Below are 21,984 nucleotides of genomic sequence, written 5' to 3'. Positions count from 1 at the left end.
TGTTTTTAAGAATCACTCTTATTTAAAATTTGGAAAGAAACAAAGTAAGCATTTTCTTGATCTTTATTAAATATTTTTTCATATTTCCCTTCCAAATGAGGTAATACTTTCCATCTCAAGACCCTTCAACAAATGATGAATCCTTCCTCCTCCATTACCAATCACCCCTTTTTAGAGATAAAGAAAGTGAGAGGAAAAGAAAGAAAAATAAAGGAAGGAAAAATGGAGAGAGAGAAATTTGAGATCAAAGAATGGTTAAGGTTTCTCTTTATTGCACCAAAATTACTAAATTATTTTTTGCAATGTAAAGTCAGTCAAATTTACCCAAATATCAAGAAAGTCACTAAATATTTTTTGGCAACCTATGTTGCTAGGATTTTCTAAAAATGATGTCGCATTCATATCGGATCCTCAAAAAATGAACTACTTTTGAAGGATCCGACACGTAGCTAATGTTATTTTTGAGAAGTCCGAGCTGTAAGAAAAATGGGCTTACATTATTATGAATTTTTATTTATATTTAACGTTATGATTTAATGAAAGTGCGTAAATGTGAGGCTAATTATAAGTGTGATAATTGGTTATTGGGTGTACATTTTATGTGTTTGGTGGGTCTAGTATGGCAGTAGGCTCAACAGTCAACCCGATGAGGCTCATAATGAGACAACCCATCAGGTCTTCATTGATTAAGCAGATAGGTCCCCTCTATTGTCCTTGTATAAACACTCTATTAAGGTTATTTCACATCATCTGTGTGGTATAGTAGTTGTTTCATTGATGTCGGCATCTTATGAAATGGTAATAGATAGGAAACCCTAGTCCTTCATCAATCCGCGATATGGCTCAAAAGGTACGCAATTATCCTTGCTAATCTAAATATATTTTTGTCTCCTAATATCATATTTTATCCTTATTTTATTATGTTAGTGTTCTTATATGAGCAACTTTGTTGACAACCAAACCCCATAAAATAACTTATTTTCTAAAAGTAAATTTCATCACACCAAACACACCCTAAATGAAAATTAGCAAATTGGACAATAGGGCCCAACCTAAATGCTAATCCAAACATGCCTTTCTACAAAAATAAAAATAAAAACCTTATTAAGTGTATCTTGTCACACATGGAAACCTCTTTTTTTTTTTTTTCCCAAATGTAGTGACTCCTAATACCTTCTTAAATACTACGTGTCTAATAACTTTAAAGTACTTAAATGCATCTGTTAGTGTTTGAAAATTCAGTCTTGAATTTTTAGAAAATACGTATTTTTCTAAAGCAAATACTCTCTCCAATAATTATTTGTAGCTTTGTGATACAAAAAGGAAAGGGGAAGGAAAAAAGAAATACATAAATTATAAATAAAAATGACTGATTTTATTCATCGTTTGCGCGATCAAACTTGATTATGAACTAAAGAGGTTAATTATAATTGTTTTTATAGCATTTTCATTCATTAAGGCTCAATTTTATTGTGTTTTTGTGAAGCATGGAACACGTATTGGCAAGGTACAACAGGGCTCCAGAATCAATTGAAAATGTTGCAGCAAAGGTAGTAATTAAACACTTGTTTCTCAATTTATTGGTTGTTTTTATTGTTTATTAAAAAAAAACATTTCCAATTTAATTATTTTCAATTAGTTAAGTTAAAGATCTTGATTTTGTTAAACAATCATGAGTTGCAGCCTGAAGTGAATGTTTTCTGAGCTGGAATTGTAATGCTATGTCAGTTGCAACGATAAAGTCTTTATTTTAATTTTTGTCAAAAGAAAAATAAATAGGGGATTTACGCTTTTAGTCTCTAAAATTTCGATAAACTCTGATTTTGATTTTTATAATATCTGATTAAACACATATAACTTTAAATTAATTAAAATGTACAGTTTTGATCACAATAGACGGATATATTTTGAACCTTACACATACAAACCCTTCTAAACACGAGCCCAACCTATTATTGATAATGTTCACCTTGGGTCTAGGCTCGATAGATGGCTCATTTTCCAGCTTCTTTAACTAAAAAATAGCCACTAAAAAATTTATACTCTAAAACATTATCATGGAGACCTCCACGAGTAGTTGTTTTTCAATTATAGTGTCAAAAGTGACGGGTGCACGATATTTCTACCTTTCAAACATAGAAATAACTCACTAATTACTTTTCAGCTCGGTCTTTAAATATAGCCATTCTCCTGGTGCATCAGATTCCATGGTTGAAACTCCATGGCATTATCCTATTTCACTTGTAGAATTTATCGAGCCTAGATCAAAGACGGACAATACCAATAATAGGTTGGGTTCAAAATATATCTGTTTCTTTTGATCAAAATTGTGCATTTTTATTAATTTAAAGTTATATATGTTTAATCAGATATCATAAAAATCAAAATCACAATTTAACGATATTTTAGAGACTTTTTTTCTTTCTTTCTTTTTTTTTTTTTTTTTGGTTGTAAATCCCCTATTTTTTTTCTCTTTTGACAAAAAATAAAATAAAGACTTACCGTTGCAACTGACGTACTAACTTCAGGATTGCAATTTCGTCTTTTGAAGGCGTAATAACTTCAGGATCACATCAGGAAAAGTTACATGCTCATCAAATCAGGAGCAACTTCAATCTCAATTTCAAATCTTTTGTTTACATATATATAAAATGACATAATACATAAACGGACCCTCAAACTTTGAGTGTGCACAAGTAGACACCTTAACTTGTATAAAGTTGAACACGTAAATGCAAATGCTGATGTGCACCAACGTGACACATAAATTTTGGAGGTGTCTACATGATCATTTTGTTAGTTGAAGTGTTCAACTGATTATCTTTGAGGTGAGGTACCTACTTGTGCACATCTAACGTTGGAGGGCATACTTGTCAGTTGATGTCAAGTTTGAGGGCTTATTTATGTATTATGCCAAAAAAGTAACTTTTAAAAGTTACACCAATCAAAAGTGAAAAGGGATCTTTTCCATTTTTAGCATTGATTTGTGTATGTAACATGTTTCCTCTTTCCAAAAATATTAGTGATCATGTACAAAATATTTATCATAAAAACATTAATTATCTTTTTCTAATTTCAACTTTATTATTTCAAGAATGCATATATACATTAATTAATCATGTAAAATTCGAATACAAATTAGTACTCCACTAGTTAGAAGGAAAAATGGGTTTTTAGTAATTAAGCCGTTACAAATAATAAGGGCACTCGTGTCATAAATAAGGAGATAACTCTAATGTGACACACTACGTTCTTTTCTAACTGTATGATTAACGAGGTCAGTAAATTAGAGAGTGGTGTAATTTGAACCATTACGTTAATTTTAAGAGAAATGTTAATATTATAACTGGGGAAGATAAAGACAATTCATGTAATTGAACAAATCTTCTATCTACCAATTAGTATAATCAACATTTAATCCATGTTTGACCATGAAGTGATCAAATCCACTTTTACTGGAGGTAATTTGGTGTGACTGGGGAAGCACCCCACATATGAAAATGGTAATAAAACATTAAATCAATTTTATCTTATCACAAAACGAAATATGAAAATTAATTATAGCTAGTTTTCTTGTCTTTTTTATGTATTCGGTATTTAAAATACAGTTGATTTGACTAATTTAAAATCGCGCCAAATGAGCTCACTTCTCCAGCTAATTTTTTTCTTTCTCAAAAAAGACTTATGTCAATTAATCTCTTTTGTCTTTTCGAAAAATATTATATGTTAAAATCTCGATCTCAGCAATAAATGACCTTACTAATAATTATGCAAAATGCAGTTACATTATAGATTAACTCTTCTACGTAGTTCAATTGACTCATTTGAGTTATCAAACCGAACAAATTTGGGTCTACGATAAAAATTACATTAAGTTAGTTGGAACAAATATCATTTATATACTTTACGTGTTTTGATTGGCCATTAGTTTGGCTATACGTATCGCATTAACTAACCATGCAGAGCTGTCAATATGGGCTTGGCACGCAAGGCCGGCCCAACCCAACCCTTTGTTTAAGTAGGGTTGGGCTAAAATTTCTTTGGCCCATATAGAAGTGAGGCTCAAAAGCCCAGCCTCAAGGATTGGGTTGAGGCCAGCCCTTGAGGCCAGAAAAGAATAATAAATTAATTAATTTAAAAAAAATATAAGTAAATTAAACAAAAAGATAAAACGTAATGAGAAAAAAGAATGTACTTACTACTAAATAGTAATTAGAAACTGGAGTAATACTTTTTAGTCTTAGAGTTTATATTATGTTTAATTTCTTTTGAACATGATCTGAATTAGTGATTAAAAATAATAATTTATATTTGTTCTCTTGAATTTTTTTATTCTATGATATGGATTTGCGCAAGAAATGGGTGGTAGAAGATTCTATTTCATATTGCAAAAGTTTCATGTTCAAATTGTACCAAAAATCACTTAGAAAATGTTATTTCAGAAGACGAAAAAACTTAAAAGGTTAGCACATCCTAGCTCGCGGCCCGCTTAGGGTTGGGTTGGGCTGCCATTTTGCAGGCCCTTCAATTAAAAGGGCCAGCCCGTCCTAACCCATTTAATTCTTTGGCCCTTTAAGTAATTTGGCCGGGTTGGGTTGGGGTTTGAGCCACCATTTTGACCCCTCTAACCATGCAAAGATGATCTAATTAATTTGGATTCGGCTTGGCACATTACATCACTTTAACATAATATTTTTAGGTCTAAAATAGCGACGCTAAAATAAACCTCGGGCTTAGAGGATTAATAGCATTTTTGGTCCTTCAATTATTGGTAACTTCTAATTTCGATTTTTGTGATGTCTTATTAAGCACATTTAACCTTCAAATAATTTAAATGCGCACTTTCAATCCCTTCTGCTTGTGAATATTCACAAATTTACCATAATTATTAATCGTTCCATCACTTAATTACCCAGGTATTATGTTAAGCTTAACAAATGACCTCAGATAGGAGATTATGCGGGACACGGATTAAGGTAGAAGGTTAATAAGTAGTTGAGGGTTGTCTCGCTTATCCTTCCGTACTAGTGGTCGTAGTAATACTCTTGTAGTTTCTTGTTCTTCGATTTCTGCTACTATTTATTGATTCTTGTACTTCGATTATCGTATTATTTTGTTGTAGCTACTATTCCTTTTCAAAATATTTTATCATGCTTTCTTCACTTATGTTATTTTCCTTTTTACGAATTGCTTTGAAATGTTTTTCCTTGAGTCGAGGGTCTATCTGAATCAGTCTAAAAGTAGTTCAATACAATGTAATTCTAATATAAAAGGACTAAATACACACATTTCAATTAATTAAAGATTAAATGTACTTCATCAGATATCACAAGCATAAAAATCAGAATATACCTATAACTTAGGGACCAAAACTTAAGAATTAAACTACCTAAATACCATTTTAAATACCCTAGATATCATTCTTTAATAAAACCTAATACTCAAACCTAATAAGCGACGCTTAATTCATTAACATATTCAATAATTGCCGTCTATCTTGATATGCATCAACGAGAAAGAAACCAATCTAATTCAAATCAATATTGTTTAATCGTATTTGATAGATTCAAGAGTATCAAATGGTACGTTTCTATATTTATGCATTATTTTGTTGTTTTAGATCCTACTATTTTACTACTGTTTTTGCGATAGAATCACTTTTGTAATATATTCGTATTTTAGTATATGTGCCTTAATTATTCTGTCTTGCTTTATTGTTGCGTCTAAACATCATATGCCACTCAAATTTTGTCGATCGACATAGTCATTTTACATTTGATGATTTACATTTTTTTTTTTCAAACTTTTTGTTGATAGGTTAACATTTGTACTTTATTCATATTTTATTTTGGGTGCTTTTAGTCTTTCTTTCATAAATTTTAGGTCCAATTAACATACAACAACAACATAACCAATGTAATTCACAAAGTGAGATTTGGGAGGTTAGATTGTATGCAGACCTTATCCCAAAGATAGAGAGGTTGTTTTTGATGGACCATCGGCTTGAGAAATTCAGTCGATAGAGTTCTATTTTACTTTTAATTAAGTGAGTCAAATAGTTATTTTCCTTGATTATTACTTTTCTAATTTCTTTTAAGTATTAACGTTATAATACATCTTTATGTAGTTTAAATAGGAGTGATTTTTTAAATACATGTACTAATAACTAATATGTAAAATTAATAAATCCTTTTTTCTCTTTCATAACTAAATAGCATTCAGTTAGCTGATGCTCCAATTGCTGCAACTCTTTGAAGTTCATTGGAGAAGATAGTTCTTTGGCTGTTATTGATCCACTAAGATCCTCAAAAGATCAGGAGAAAATTTTCTAGTTCAACCGTATTTTCAGTCCAAGTGCCACTCAAGGTAAGAGTTGCAGCAGTTGGAGCTTCAATTAACGGAAGGCATTTAGCTATGAAGGAGAAACATATTAAGATATTAATTTTACTAATTAGTTTTTAAAATTCACTCTTATTTAAAATTTAAAAAGAAACAAAGGAAGCATTTTCTTGATCTTTATTAAAAAATATTCCATATTCCCTTCCAAATGAGGTAATACTTTCCATCTCAAGACCCTTCAACAAGTGATGAATCCTTCCTCCTCCATTACCAATCACCCTTTTTTAGAGATAAAGAAAGTGAGGAAAAGAAAAGAAAGGAAGAGAAAATGGAGAGAGGAAAATTTAAGATCAAAGAATGGTGAAGGTTTTTCTTTATTGCACCAGAATTACTAAATTTATTTTTTGCAATGTAAAATCAGTCAAATTTACCAAAATATCAAGAAAGTCGCTAAATATTTTTTGGCAACCTATGTTGCTAGGATTTTCTAAAAATGATGTCACATTCATATCGGATCCTCAAAAAATGAACTACTTTTGAGGGATCTGATACGTAACTAATGATATTTTTTAGAAGCCCGAGCTGTAAGAAAAATGGGGTTACATTATTAAAATATTTTATTTATGTCTTAAATGTTCTGGTTTGATGAAAGTGCATTAACGTGAGGCTAATTATAAGTGTGATAATTGATTATTGGGTTGTGCATTTTATGTGTTTTGTGGGTCTAGTGTGGCGGTAGGCTCAACGGTCAACCCGATGAGGCTCATAATGAGACAACCCATCAAGTCTTCATTGATTGCAGCTAGATTCCTCTATTGTCCATTTATAAACACACTATTCAGGTTATTTCACATCATCTGCTGTGTGTGGTAGCTGTCTCATTGATGCCGACATTTTATGAAATAGTAATGGATAGAAAAACCTACCTTCATCGATCCACATTATGACTCAAAAGGTATGCAACTATCCTTGCTAATCTAAATATATTTTTGTGTCCTAATATCATATTTGATCCTAATTTTATTATTATAATATTTTTATACGAGCAACTTTGCAGACAATCAAACCCCAGAAAAAAAAAAAAATTTTGAAAAATATTGTCATCTCGCCAAAAACACACCCTAAACGAAAATTATGAAATTGGACAATAGATGCCCAGCAAAATGCTAATCAGAACATGCCATTCCATAGAAAAATTCTTATTAAGATACCTTGCCACACATGGAAACCTTTTTTTTTTTTTCATATATATTTCCCTTTTCAAATGTAGTATGGCATTCCGTCCGTATACCCTTCAAGAATTCAACACAACAATATAGGAGATGACTCAATCACGCCCTTATAGATAATGAAAAGAAAAGAAAAGAAAGGAAGGGAAAATGGGGAGAGGGAAAAATGAGATCAAACAGCAGCTAGGATTTTGCTTTATTTCACCATAAGTTATTTTGGCAATAAAATGTGAAATATTACCATACCAACAAAATAAAGCACCAATACACCTAAGAGAACATCCGTAGTCTTAACCATCTTCTAGGAAGGGCGTCAAGAACTAACAGATCTCTGAATATCCTCTAATTACAAACAACTTGTATAAAAGAACTATTTTTTCTACCTCTTGGAGTTTCTAAATATATTTATCCTCTCTCTAATTACAATTTGAATCCGATTCATTACAAAATTACTATTAACTCTTTTCCTTGGAAAATTTGTTGTTTCCAGCTATTCATGTATGATAGATTATTGCACCATAGACTGCAACCACTACATCCTTCTTGCTTCTCTACGTGATCAGGCTGTGACTTCATTATATAGCAATGCCTTCTCTATTTAGATTGGAATTGGAGTGTTACAATCCCAATCCTTTGTTGAAATACATCCTATACAATCAAATGATGATCTACTCAGAAGTGATGAATTGTTAAGGAAGAAGACAACAAGAAGACAAAGGCATCGATGGTATGAAGAACAAAAAGGGAAAGTCATCTGTTATGTCCATCTCTCACATTGGGCCTTCTAAACCAGACTTGGACCACAAACCAACTGGGCCTTTTATTAGAATTGGGCCTCAGATGACTTTCCCATGGAAAGCCTTCATGAACAAATTCTACAAAACCTAAAGCATAGTACAATATACACATGGCATACGTATAAGAAATAGTACAAGATATTTATTTAGATCATTCTAGAAATGTATATAGGTGTATAAGATTCCAAATTACATTCGGAAATTTTGTACGTAATTTTTGTACAAATTCATAGGTTTGTTAGGAGCATTTTTGATTATTGCATTTTAGTCCTTTATAGCTAGTATAAGTAGAGGATGTTTATACAAGAAATACACACAGAAAAATTTCCCAATCATTGTCTTCTTTACTTTCTAATATGGTATCAGAGCAGTGACAAAAACTCTGAATCAGTAAAGCTTTCTTGACTCATTTTCTTCAAATCTTTCTCTGTCTCATACTTCACTTTGCTGCATTTGTCTCATTCTTCCTTCAAGCTTGAAACATGACTGGAAACACTGAAAACACCTCAGGTTCAGTTTCACAAACAATGACAACACCAAATGTAGCTTCTTTTGATTTTAGCAACCCTCTTTTTCTTCACTCTTCAGATGCACCAGGAATGAGCTTGGTGAATAACATCTTCAATGGAAAAGGATACCAAGGTTGGAGGAGGTCTGTACTCATTGCATTATCTGCAAAAAACAAACTCAGCTTTATCAATGGAACTCTTGCACAACCAGGACTTGAGGACCAGGAATATCAAGCAGGTGCAATGATATGGTCACTTCTTGGTTGAATAACTCTTTGTCAAAAAACATTGCAGATTCAGTCATTTATTCAAGAACTGCAAAGGAACTATGGACAGATCTGGAACAAAAATTTGGCCAGTCTAATGGGGCCAAGCTGTACCATTTACAAAAGGAAATTAATGGTTTGGCACAAGGTTCTACTGATATGGCTGGTTATTTCACTAAACTGAAAAGGCTTTGGGATGAAATAGATTCCCTCAACTCACACATAAACTGTATGTGTGTGTGCACTTGTGAGGGAAAACAAAAGATAACTAAGTCAATGGAGGATCAGAGACTCATGCAGTACCTCATGGGACTGAATGATGTCTATTCTCAGGCAAGAGGAAATATCCTCATGATGAATCCTTTGCCAGGAATCAATCAGGCCTATTCTCTTCTTCTTCAAGATAAGAATTAGAGGGAGGTGTATATAAACCCTCAAGTTTCTAACTATTCATCCTTTATGGCAGGAAACTACAACTCTAATCCCCAGAAATTCATAAAGCAAAACCCAAGGTTAGGTAATAACACACAAAAGTTCAAGACCGGAAATCAAATGCAATGAAATAAATTTAGATATGGAGTACTAAGGAACTCAAACCAGTCACAGAAATTTGGTTTCAAACCAAGGAAAACAAAGTTCAATCCCAACCTGAGTTGCACACATTGTCTCAAGACAGGGCATGTGGTAGACAATTGCTTTAGGTTGATTGGGTTCCCAGATGACTTTCAGTTCACAAATCAGAGGGAATACAACAATGAAGTGAAAGGAAATGCAGCAGTAGCAGGGGAAGAAAATGAGACCATTGACAATAATTATAGTGAATTTGATATGAACAGTCTCAGTCAGCAACTAAGCAAGGAACAAATGTCACAAATCTTCAACATTTTCAAACAGAGCCAAGCAGGACCATCAAGAACCAAAAATTCAGAGATCAATGCCAATGCTGTGGCTGGTACTATGATAAAGTATTCTGGTTCTTGTTTTGCTGTTTTTAACACTGATGCATGGATAATAGATTACGTGCATCTGAGCACATGTGTTTTGATCAAAATTCTTTTCAAAAATTAATTCCTCTTCCTAGTCCTATACACATAAATCTTCCTAACTCTAATAGAGTCACTGTTACACATATAGGTAGTGTTAAGATAAAGCCTACTCTCACATTAAACAATGTGCTTCTAGTTCCTTCTTTTAGGTATAACATCTTATCTGTTTAAAAATTGTGTGTACAAATTCATTGTACTCTTTTTTTTTTAACTCAACTAAGTGTATGATGCAGGACCATCTGAGGAGGGTACAAGTTTTTGGTGAATCAAGGGATGGACTTTATCTATTGAAGCCTAGTAATCTTAGGTCTAAGCAAAAATGTCATAGCAATTTATCTGTTTTTTCAGCTAGTAATTTCAATTCAATTTCTGTTTTTCCTGTTTCAGCAAATGCTACATCTGATGTAACTCTTTGGCATGTAAGATTGGGGCATTTGCCTTTTCCAAAGAATGAAATATCTCAATTTAGGCAATTTTCCTCCTTCTTCTAACTGATCTTATGACATTTGTCCTCTTGCAAGACAAACTAGAAGTCCTTTTCTTTTAAGTCACATCAAAACGAAAAGAATTTTTCAACAAATTCATGTGGATACTTGGGGACCATACAAAGTTGCAACACATGATGGTTACAAATATTTTTTAACAATAGTTGATGATTTTAGCAGGGGAACCTGGACTTTTTTGCTAACAGTTAAGAGTAATGCATTCCCAATTTTAAAGGATTTTTTTGCCATGGTTGAAAGGCAATTCAATGTCAAAGTTCAAAGGATGAGATCAGATAATGCACTAGAGTTAGAAAAGGGATTACAAGAGGCATCTTTTCTTAAATCACAAGGGATAATTCATGAGACATCCTGTGTTGCTACCCCTCAACAAAATGGAATTGTTGAGAGGAAGCATAGGCATTTGTTGGAAATTGCAAGGACACTATTGTTTCAATCTAAGTTGCCTACATCTTTTTGGGGTGAATGTGTGTTAACAACAACATATTTGATTACCAGAATACCATCTAGAGTTCTCAGAGGGAAATCTCCTTTTCAAGTCCTATATGGGAAGCTGCCTGATTACAATCTATTGAGGAGTTTTGGTTCCTTATGTTATGCTTCTGTTCTTGTACATAATAGAAGTAAATTTGAGCCTAGAGCTAAGCCTTGTGTATTTATAGGCTATCCACAGGGACAAAAAGGATACAAATTACTTGATTTAGAAACCAAAAATATTATAGTTTCTAGAGATGTTAAATTCCATGAGACTATTTTTCCTTATTCATCTACTACCAACACATCAGAACCTATTTTTCCCATTCCTAATATAACCTCTTCCTTTCCTGATCAAATCCCTGAATCTTCCCTTCGCCTATCCTTCTCCTTTCCCTCCAAATCCCCGATACTTCTTCCCTTCCATCTAACACCACTAACACCAACATATCACCTGAACCATCTAACACCACTAACACCAACATATCACCTGATTTTTCTCCTCCAAATCCTGATTTTTCTCCTCCACATTCATCTACACCAGTTATACCCACTAGAAAGTCAGAAAGAGTGAAAAACAGACCTGGATATTTGGAAGATTTTTATTGCAACAACATTTTCCTATCACAAATCACTGATAATTGTTTATCTCATTCTTTACAACCTTCCACCTTCTCTTTTGCTGCCTTATCTATGCAGAATCAACAATTACTAGGATTCTCTCAGTGCAATTACTGAACCTAGAAGCTACTCTCAAGTTAATTCACATCTTGGATGGAGAGAAGCAATGGATAAGGAAATTAAGGCACTAAAAGATAATCATACATGGGAGGAAGTTCCATTACCACTTGGTATGAAAGCTTTACCTTGTAAATGGGTATACAAGGTAAAGCAACACTCTGATGGAACAATTGAAAGATTAAAGGCAAGGCTTGTCATTCGAGGTGATATACAGAGAGAAGGCATTGATTACAATGAAACCTTCTCTCCGGTGGTCAAAATGACCACTATCAGGTGTCTTCTAGCCATCGCAGTCAAAAGAGGATGGTCAATATCTCAACTTGATGTAAATAATGTAATTTTACATGGGGATTTACAAGAGGAGGTGTACATGAAGTATCCCTCAGGTTTAACTCCTCCATACCCCAATTTTGTGTGCAAATTGCAGAAATCTATTTATGGATTAAAGCAAGCATCAAGAGCATGGTATGCTAAGTTAGCAGGGGCATTACAATTCAAAGGATACACTGCTTCATTGAATGACTACTCATTATTTTTCAAAAAATCAGGTGATTCTATCTCCATTATAGCAGTCTATGGTGATGATATTCTACTCACAGGGAATGATCCTTCTGAATTCATCCAAATTAAATCTTTCTTGGATTCAGAATTCTATATTAAGGATCTAGGTGAACTACATTACTTCCTAGGCATGGAAGTGCTCAGAGAAAAACAAGGAATTATCCTTAATCAAAGAAAGTTTACCTTAGAACTCTTGGATGAGTTCAATTGCTCCAATTTGCTATCTGTTTCTTCTCCCATTAATCCTTCTACAGATTTATCTAATCAAGCTGGTGCACTCCTTACTGATCCTACAATTTATCGACGACTCGTTGATAAACTTAATTACCTCACCAACACTCGACCAGATCTCTCTTATGCTATTCTTTGTTTGAGTCAATACATGCAAACACCTCGGATGCATCACTTCATTGCTGGACTACGGGTACTTAGATATTTGAGAACGAATCCTAGTCAAGATATACTATTGAATTATGACCCATCTATGTCACTTATTGCCTTTTGCGATGCCGATTGGGCATCTTGCAAGGAAACTCAAAGATCCGTGAGTGGATTTTTCATAAGTCTTGGAGGATCTCCAATTTCATAAATCCAAGAAACAACCATCAATATCACTTTCCTCCGCTGAATCGGAGTACCGCTCTATGTGAAGAGTCACGGCAGAGCTCACTTGGCTAACTTGACTTCTTGAAGATCTCACTCTAAAGCCCAAATTACCAGTTCCGGTGTTCTCCGATAGCAAAGCGGCAATTTATATAGCTCGCAATCCAGTTTTCCACGAAAGAACCAAGCACGTGGAACTGGATTGCCATTTTGTCCGGCAACAATTTCTTTCCGGGCTGATTTCTCTCTCATTCGTCCCTTCAAGTGCTCAACTTGCCGATCTATTTACAAAGCCCTTATCTGGACCATCGCATCATTTAATTCTCTACAAGTTGGGAGTCGGTTCCCTCCCCTCCAACTTGAGAGCGGGGGGGGGGGGGGGGTGTTGAAATACATCCTATACAATCAAATGATGATCTACTCAGAAGTGATGAATTTGACAACAAGAAGACAAAGGCATCGATGGTATGAAGAACAACAAAAAGGGAAAGTGATCTGTTATGTCCAACCCTCACATTGGGTCTTCTAAACCAGACTTGGACCACAAACCAACTGGGCCTTTTATTAGAATTGGGCCTCAGATGACTTTCCCATAGAAAGCCTTCATGAACAAATTCTACAAAACCTAAAGCATAGTACAATATACACATGGCATACGTATAAGAAATAGTACAAGATATTTATTTAGATCATTCTAGAAATGTATATAGGTGTATAAGATTCCAAATTACATTCTGGAAATTTTGTACAGAATTTTTTTACAGCTCATAGGTTTGTTAGGGCATTTTTGATTATTGCATTTTAGTCCTTTATAGCTAGTATAAGTAGAGGATGTTTATACAAGAAATACACACAGAAAAATTTCCCAATCATTGTCTTCTTTACTTTCTAATGTCCTTAGTAATACAAATAATCCTAGACTATATCAATGTTTAAATCCTAAACAATATATGAAATTGGAATTCGACTCTACACATGTGTCTACACATACTCTCTATCACACTCGGTGTTTATACCAATCCAATTAAGATATGACACGTGTTTAACTGATACTTGTATTGTTAGACCATAGTAAAAGTATGATCTGGTGTAGACACTGAACGCCAAAAGTTTTTATTGTCCAACCTGAATGTTAATATCCAAACATACACTTTTATACAAAACTCATACTAAGATCACCTTGCAACAAAGGAAAAACCATTATTTTCTTTCCATAGTTCCCTTCCCAATGTAATAATACTTTCCATCCTCAAGAATTCACCATGACTATATATAACACATAACTCCTTACTCCTTCCTCCATTACCAATCATCCCCTTTTAGAGATTGAGAGGAAAGGAAAAGAGGGCAAAATGGGTAGACGAAAAATTGAGATCAAGAGAATTGAGAACACAAATAGTAGGCAAGTTACTTTCTCCAAAAGAAGGCAAGGGTTAATAAGGAAAGCTAATGCATTGGCTGTTCTCTGTGAAGCTGAGGTTGGCGTCATTGTTTTCTCCAACACGGGAAAATGTTATGAATTTGCTAGTTCCAGGTAAAATTAATTATTTCATATTTTTATTATTATTATTTTCAATAAATAAGACTTGTTTTACCTCTATGTGTATTTGTTGTTGTTTAATTTTTTTAGATTGATTATTTATTTTGTTGTCGCTATATTTCTTGATATTGCTTTGATTTCACTGCTTTTGAGCCGGGGATCTATCGGAAATAAACTCTTTGCCCCATAAAGGTAGGGTTGCACATCTTATCCTCCCCAGACTCCACTTGTGGGATTATACTGGGTATGTTGTTATTGTTGTTGTTGGATTGGTTATTTATGTGTATCTGTATACTCCTTTGGTCTTTGTATTGAATAATTTTCTTATAAGGAGCGCTTTTCTCTTGAATAAACCCTATGCGGCGTGAATTTCTGTTGTTCTCAGGCACGTGTGACTGTTTTGTAAAATTTTATTAGTAGACAGATAGATCCTTCTAGATCGAATGACGGGAATGGAGAAATTTCTGATATGAAGTATTTTTTCCTTAAATAGGCCCTATGCCGCCATGCAACACATCTAAAATAGTCGGGCAAATGAGTTCCGAATACCATATGATAGAAAAACATAGATAGATGCTTTGTCCTTATTTTTTTAAATTTCTTTTGTTTTTTCCTGGTTGTATGGCCTGTTCGATTAATTTGAAGGGTTTTCATGATTTATTTAATAAAAAAGAAGTTGAGAATTGAGAAAGATTAAGGTTTTAGTGGATGTTCACTCTTAATCAGATGAAGTGGTTGTATCATTTCTTATTTGTGCTTGTCATTCTTAATTATTAGGTGTCTAATAACTTAAAAATATTTAAGTGCGTTTGTTAGAGTTTGTAAATTCAGTTTTTGAATTTTTAGAAAAAACATATTTTTCAAAAGCAAATACTTTTTCCAATATTTATTTGTAGCTTTATGAAAGAAAAAGGAAACGGAAAGGATCAAAGAAATACATAGATTATGATCCAAAAGGATTGATTTTATTCATCCTAATGAACTAAAGAGGTTGATTAGAATTGAACAAACAGAAAGTGTTTTAGGAGTGGAATATTTTAAAAATGTTTAACAAGTAGTATATTTATAGTGATGATATGTTATAGAGTTAAAAAATGAGATGAAATACTTATATTTCTATGTATTAAATCTGAAAAGTTGTTAGGCTATTCCATTAAAAGAATGAAATTGTTGTTGGGATGGGCCTCAAACAGTAGGCTGGGTTTACAAAGTAAAGTAATGAAATAGCCTTAACAAAAATATGGGCTAAGAATCAGTTTCACGAGGGATAGTTACATATTTAGTTGTTGGACCAAAAATATTTATTTTTCGGTTACATATTTACGAGGGACAGTTACATATTTAGTCAATATGTATGCTATATTCATTTTCCGGTTTTTTTTTTGAGTGGGCGACTATTTTTGTCAATTTTACTTTAAAAATAGGCCCAAATCAATCTACATAGGGGCTTCTGCGATCATCAACTATAGAATAGAAATGAAGCGTTAATTTTTATCAGCTTGGTTTTGTTGCTCCTACCAAGAAACATACCTGAATCATTCATTGGATTATGTGTCCGAATAATCCAAAGCTTCGATAAGCCTTCCGTAAAAAGAAATAAAAGCATCGAGTGTAACTTTTCAAGAATATAGGATTTGAACAAAGCTACTGGTTTATGTCGAACCCCTTATTAATTTAAAGCCTGCCTCCGTCCCTGATTATCAATTGTTACCCATAATTATTTCTTAGATGATCTGATGGTGTAACCTTTTTTGTCTTCAGTTATCAATGTATAGAAGTTAATTTTTTTTTTTTTAATATTATTGTTTTTATCACATCTTCAGTTATCTTATCTCTCTTCTTTTTTTTTTTCTTTTTTTCTTTTTGTGAAGCATGGAACACATTTTGGCAAGGCACAATAGGGCTCCAGTATCAATCGAAGATGTTGCAACAGAGGTAGTAATTAAACACTTCTTACTCACATAAATCAATTGATTGCATTAATTATTTTTATAAGTAAAACATTTCCAATTTAATTATTTTCACTTAATTAATTTAAAGATCTTGGTTTTGTCAAACAATCATGAGTTGCAGCCTGAAGTGAATGCTTTCCGAGCTGAAATTGCAATGCTACGTCATTTGCAACGGTATGTCTTTATTTTAATCTTTGTTAAAAGAAAAATAAATAGGAGATTTACACTTTTAGTCTAAAAAATATCGATAAATTTTGATTTTAATTTATATAATATCTTATTAAACATATTTTGAACTTCATTATCTTCTATATATAATTGAAATATAGTCATTGTCAAGAATTTATACTCCAAGACATTATTATGGAGAAGATTAGTTGTTTTTCCATTATAGAGTCAAAAGTGGCTTGTGCATGCTATTTCTACCTTTAAAACGTAGAAATAGCGTCTACTAACTACTTTCCAGTCCAGTTTTTAGAATATAGCCACTGCCCTGGAGTATCACATTCACAAGTGAAATTTCATGGCATTATCCTGAAGTTTCCCTTATAGAATTTGACGCTCCATGATAGTAGTTATTTTTCAATTACTTGAGTTGAAAGTGGCACTTTGTGAAAATAATTTCCTTTTAAAACACGTCACTAGGGTCACACTAACAATTTAAAGAACTTTTATGCTATCGAATTTACTTATAAACCGTATTTACTAAAATGTCTATAAGTTCTATTGATAAGACTTATTATTGATGATATTGATAATGAATTTAATGATATTTTATATATTTTAACATACTATAATATAATGTAAAGTCGGTTGATGGGGATGGAACGTGAAGGCTTGAACTTCAACGAGTTGCAGCGATTGGAGCATCAGTTAGCTGAGGGTTTTTTAGCTGTGAAGAAAAAGAAGAAGGTATATATTAATTTTACAATGAGACATGTATTTTAAAAATCATCCCTATTTAAAATTTAGAAACAAAAAATGGAAGCATTTTCCTGATCTTTTTTTTTTCTTCTTTATATTTTAGGAACAAGCTATGTTGGAGAAACTTGAAAAATCATTGCTGCAGGTATTCTAATTAATTTTGTGTTAACTCCCCCCTTACAAAGAAAATTTTAGTAATATTTTTTACCGATTTAATACGGAAGAGCTGGATAAAGAAAGGAAGATTCTATCGGGAAGAAAATATTGCAAAGATCAAATGTTTTTTCCCTTAAAAACCAGCGGAAAATTTAGTCGTTTAGAAAAAGTTTCAGAGCCTGTTACATTGTGTTTAACATTGTTTAATGTTTTATTACACTTGATTTTAATCTTAACATTTTCTAAATTGACCTCTAGAGTATTTAATGAAAATTCATATAGTCGATGTTAACTTGTTTGATGCTGGACATAGTTATTTTTGTTGTTATATTCTCTTAATTAAGTTAGCTTCTTCTTCTTCTTCTTTTTTTTTTTTTTTTTTCCTGCATGGCAGAAGGAAAAGGTTACGGCAGAAAATGCAGCCCTGCGTGAAGAAGTAAGTAGTCTTAAGTCTAATAGTATTCCAATATTGTAATTGTGATTTATAAATTTTTTTCCCTAATTTTGGCATAGTGTTTACCTTTTTATTTATTTAAAATATGCACAATTATTTTTGTTTATTCAGATTAAGGAACTAAAACACGGCTCAAGGATTAATCATGAGAATGTTTTGTCTCTGAAGAAGAATTTAGTTGGTGATTCAGACGCTTGCGTTTAGGGTAATTATAAACTATAATTCCTATTTTATTTAACTACATTACTATTATTTAATTTTGACTTTTTAAATTCCCATTAATAGCTTTTCTCTTTTAGAACAAAAACAAAAAACACACCTCTATGAGCCTGTTATTATTTGAAAACTAAATCTGGGAACTTATCTTAAAAGACCTACAATCTTTTGAAACACGCACAGAATTAGCTAAAAATATATATAGAATACAAAAAGCAGCTTATTTTAATATAATATTGACCTCTAAATAGAGTGATACGATCAATGATTATTTCATATAGTCAACTTGACTTATTTGATATTGATGTACAACTGTAGTTGTTAATATATATATATATATATATATATATATATATAGAGAGAGAGAGAGAGAGAGAGAGAGAACTTTTCATGTTGCTTTTTTTGTTTTGTTTTTTGATTGACTTCAGATGAGTTTAAATGAACCGATATGATTAGTAATGATTTCATAAAGTCAACTTGATTTATTTGAGATTGAGGCACGGTTATTGTTTTTGTATATGAAAAAATAATTTAGGCGACAAATTTTTTTTTTTTTTTTTTTAAATGTCTTAAAAAAAAAAAAAAAAAAAAAAAAAAAAAAAAAAAAAAAAAAAAAAAAAAAAAAAAAAAAAAAAAAAAAAAAAAAAAAAAAAAAAAAAAAAAAAAAAAAAAAAAAAAAAAAAAAAAAAAAAAAAAAAAAAAAAAAAAAAAAAAAAAAAAAAAAAAAAAAAAAAAAAAAAAAAAAAAAAAAAAAAAAAAAAAAAAAAAAAAAAAAAAAAAAAAAAAAAAAAAAAAAAAAAAAAAAAAAAAAAAAAAAAAAAAAAAAAAAAAAAAAAAAAAAAAAAAAAAAAAAAAAAAAAAAAAAAAAAAAAAAAAAAAAAAAAAAAAAAAAAAAAAAAAAAAAAAAAAAAAAAAAAAAAAAAAAAAAAAAAAAAAAAAAAAAAAAAAAAAAAAAAAAAAAAAAAAAAAAAAAAAAAAAAAAAAAAAAAAAAAAAAAAAAAAAAAAAAAAAAAAAAAAAAAAAAAAAAAAAAAAAAAAAAAAAAAAAAAAAAAAAAAAAAAAAAAAAAAAAAAAAAAAAAAAAAAAAAAAAAAAAAAAAAAAAAAAAAAAAAAAAAAAAAAAAAAAAAAAAAAAAAAAAAAAAAAAAAAAAAAAAAAAAAAAAAAAAAAAAAAACAGTAGCAGATCAAATAATTAACCTAGTTTAAGCAAATTACAACATAAGTATATAAAAAATTATTAATCGAGGGGGTGCCATGCCACCCCCACCCTAAAGAGTGGATCCGCCCCTGATTCCACAAGTGATATTTCATGGCATTATCCTGGAATTTCACTTTACTATTTGAATATCTTGGACTTGTAATTGAATCTCCAAGATAGTGATAATTTTTCAGTTACATGAGCAAAAACTTAAACGTGGCTCTTTGTGAAAATATTTCCTTGTAAACCGCGTCATTAAGGCCTGAAGCTTGCTTTCATATATATTCAACATCTCTTCCGTGTTTAACCGATATGGCATTCGCTATGTTTAATTTTTCATACTAACATTTAAAGAACTTTTATGTTTTTCATACTAACATTTTAAAGAACTTTTATGCTATCGAATTTACTTATAAACCATATTTACTAAAATATCTAATAAGTATTGTTGACAAGATTTATTATTAATGATATTGATAATGAATTTAATGGTATTTTTTATGTTTTTACATACTATACTATAATGTAAAGTCGGATGATGAGGATGGAACTTGAAGGCTTGAACTTCAAAGAGTTGCAGCTAGTGGAGCATCAGTTAAGCAATGCATTTTAGCTGTGAATAAGACAAAGGTATATATTAACTTTACTAATTAGTTATTAGTACATGTATTTAAAATCACTCATGTTTAAAATTTAGAAAGAAAAAAAGGAAGCATTTTCCTGATCTTTATTAAATTTTTCTTTATTTTTTAGGAACAAGCACTATTGGAGAAACTTGAAAAATCATTGCTGCAGGTATACTAATTAATTTTGTGTTAGAGCCCCCACTTTTATCTTGATTGTATATTGACTTATTTCATCTTCTTTTATATATAATGAAATTTTTAGTAATACTTTTTACCGATTTACTACTTAATGGTGGATAAAGAAAGAAAGATTTCATAGGGAGAAAATATTTCAAAGATCAATTATTTTGTCCTTTAAAACCAGAGGACAATTTAGTCGTTTAGAAAAAGTTTCGGAGCCTCTTACATTATGTTTAACGTCGTTTAATGCTTTATTACACTTGATTTTAATCTTAACATTTTCTAAAGTGACCTCTAGAGTATTCAGTGAAGATTCATATAGTCAATCTTAACTTGCTGATATTGGACATAGTCATTTTTGTTGTTATATTCTCTTAATTGAGTTTTTTTTTTCCTGGCAGATGGAAAAGGTTATGGTAGAAAATGCAGCCATGCGTGAAGAAGTAAGTAGTCTTAAGTCTATTTATAATTTCTTTTTTCTTAATTTTGGCATAGTATTTACCTTTTTATTTATTTAAAATAAGATTGAGGAACTGAAACGCAGCTCAAGGATTAATCATTTTGGTTCTGAAGAATTCAGTTGGTGATTCAGACGCTTGCGTTTAGGGTAAGTTATAAACTATAATTACTTTTTTTGTTTAATTACATTACTATTATTTACTTTTTGTCTTTCTAAATTCCTATTAATAGCTATTCTCTTTTAGAACAAAACAGAAAACACACCCCTATGAGCCTATTGTTATTTGAAGACTAAATATGGGAACTTGTCTTAAAAGATCTACAATCTTTTGAAACACGCACAGATTTAGACTATATATATAGGGAGAGAATAAAAAAGCAGCTTGTTTTTATATAATATTGACCTGTAAATAGAGGGATACGATCAATGATGATTTCATATAGTCGACTTGACTTATTTGATATTGATGTACAACTGTTGTTATTAATACATAGAGAACTTCTCATATTGACTTCAGATGAGTTTAAATGAACCGATATAATTAGTAATGATTTCGTAAAGTCAACTTGATTTATTTGAGGTTGAGGCACGATTATTGTTTTTGTATATGAAAAACTAATTTAGATGACAAATTTAACACTTTTTTTTTTCTTACAGGAAACCAGTTGATACAAGTGAGAAGATGATAACACCCAAAGTGGGAAATGATGCTCAAAATCCAATACTATTGGAGTAATAATATCTTGCATAAGAAGATATTTCTTTATCACAATTTGAAATTAAGACTCTCTTTAGTTTTTACATTATATTTATGTTTGCTTAGCTTAGATTTAGCTAAGTTTTTATCAAGTCAAAAGATGATTTTTGTTTTATTTTTCACCATATTTCTTCTCTTATGCTAAGTCAATTTATGACTACATCTTGTTGTTGAAGCTGGTATTACGAACCTATCAAGAATTGAAAGAACTTAATTTAATCTTCTTGTTTCTAATTTTTTTGACTCTTTCATGTCAACTTTTTTGTTTGTTATGTTTGAAATGATTTTTATGGTTGTGCAATGGCTATGTCTTTTGTTTTTTCATTTGATGTTCGATATCCGTATTAGAGTTCGGACTAATCTGAATTTCACTGCATAAGATCCGTTAATGAAAAAGACATTCTCTCTCAAGACTTTTTCCATACGCAGAACTCGGACCTGAAACAAATGGTT

General features: G+C 31.2%; 1 long non-coding RNA gene across 2 annotated transcripts; it reads left to right on the top strand.

The window, feature by feature from the left end:
• Nucleotides 1-1,153: 1,153 nt before the first annotated feature.
• LOC132045297 (uncharacterized) lies at nucleotides 1,154-21,713 on the top strand. 2 transcript variants are annotated; one of them, XR_009412394.1, is made up of 7 exons: nucleotides 1,154-1,550; nucleotides 16,682-16,734; nucleotides 20,040-20,138; nucleotides 20,262-20,303; nucleotides 20,716-20,757; nucleotides 20,839-20,921; nucleotides 21,432-21,713. It is a non-coding gene; the product is annotated as an uncharacterized LOC132045297 (long non-coding RNA). The 2 variants fall into 2 exon arrangements; XR_009412393.1 differs by lacking the exon at nucleotides 1,154-1,550 and adding an exon at nucleotides 16,479-16,543.
• The last annotated feature ends 271 nt before the right edge of the window (nucleotides 21,714-21,984 follow it).

This window comes from Lycium ferocissimum, unplaced genomic scaffold (assembly GCF_029784015.1).
Source record: "Lycium ferocissimum isolate CSIRO_LF1 unplaced genomic scaffold, AGI_CSIRO_Lferr_CH_V1 ctg640, whole genome shotgun sequence".
Classification (NCBI taxonomy): Eukaryota; Viridiplantae; Streptophyta; class Magnoliopsida; order Solanales; family Solanaceae; genus Lycium; species Lycium ferocissimum.
This window is presented reverse-complemented; position numbering and strand designations above follow the sequence as displayed.